The sequence below is a fragment of the Tupaia chinensis genome, unplaced genomic scaffold (genome assembly GCF_000334495.1).
Source record: "Tupaia chinensis unplaced genomic scaffold, TupChi_1.0 Scaffold140356_1, whole genome shotgun sequence".
In the NCBI taxonomy this organism is placed as follows: domain Eukaryota; kingdom Metazoa; phylum Chordata; class Mammalia; order Scandentia; family Tupaiidae; genus Tupaia; species Tupaia belangeri.
Window position 1 is genome coordinate 31,807 of NW_006200233.1, and position 790 is coordinate 32,596.

Consider the following 790-nt stretch of genomic DNA (forward strand, 5'->3'; position numbering starts at 1 on the left):
AGCTCCCGGAGCGCACCCACGGCCCAGCCTGCCGGTGCGCGCTGACTGCCGGCCTTCGCCCAGGCAGGCTGTCCTGACACGCCGCCCGTGACCCGTATGCGATTTCGGGATTCACAGTTTAAAAAACTGGCCTTGGGGCCAGCAGGTGGCGTAGTGGTTGGGGGAGGTGGACTCCCACAGGGTCGACCACGGTTCGAGTCCCGGATCTGGTGGCTTGTTTTCGCCCTTTCCCCCTCTCACTCTATCTGTCTCTGGTCAAATTAAAAGTAAATAAAGTTAAATAAAATAATCATTTAAAAACAAAGTATCGTCCTTTTAGTGAGTCTTGGCCAGCATTTTCTAAATGTGAACTAGCGTAGAACATACAGAGTATCGCATGCAGTCAATTTTTCTTATTAGAAGAGGTTTTTGCTGTAGGGTGTATGCGCCCGCTGGAAGGACTGACACAGACAGAAAAATCCCCCCCCCCCAGGGTCACACCACAGTCTTTTCTCTGGGGATCTTGGGCCTGCAGGCACACGTCCAGGCTGAGTTTAAGCCGCAGGCCCAGGACCTCAGCCGCTGTGCACTGTGTGGGAATCCAGGGCTCCCGTTACCACCTGGTCCCCGGCTTCCTCAGCTTTCCTGTTTAGGTACTGTCCGCTGAGCCGCCCGGCCCTTTGTCTCCTCCGTTTTCTCCGTTGGTCCTTCCTTGATGCCGGTGGTTAGCTGTTCCTCACAGAGGTAAGTGACTGCTCGCCTTCCAGCCGGGGGTTCGGTCACTGTGAATGACTGAAATTGGGATGGGGTG

The 790-nt window shown here is 55.1% G+C and overlaps 1 protein-coding gene across 1 annotated transcript in view; it reads left to right on the plus strand.

Annotated features, from left to right (window-relative positions):
• Window positions 1–496: 496 nt before the first annotated feature.
• Window positions 497–790, plus strand: part of GMNN (geminin DNA replication inhibitor) — a 9,920-nt gene continuing 9,626 nt past the window's right edge. The window contains exon 1 of the mRNA XM_006162632.3: window positions 497–723. The gene's annotated coding sequence lies outside the window, so the exon portion shown is untranslated. The remainder of the gene's footprint in view (window positions 724–790) is intronic.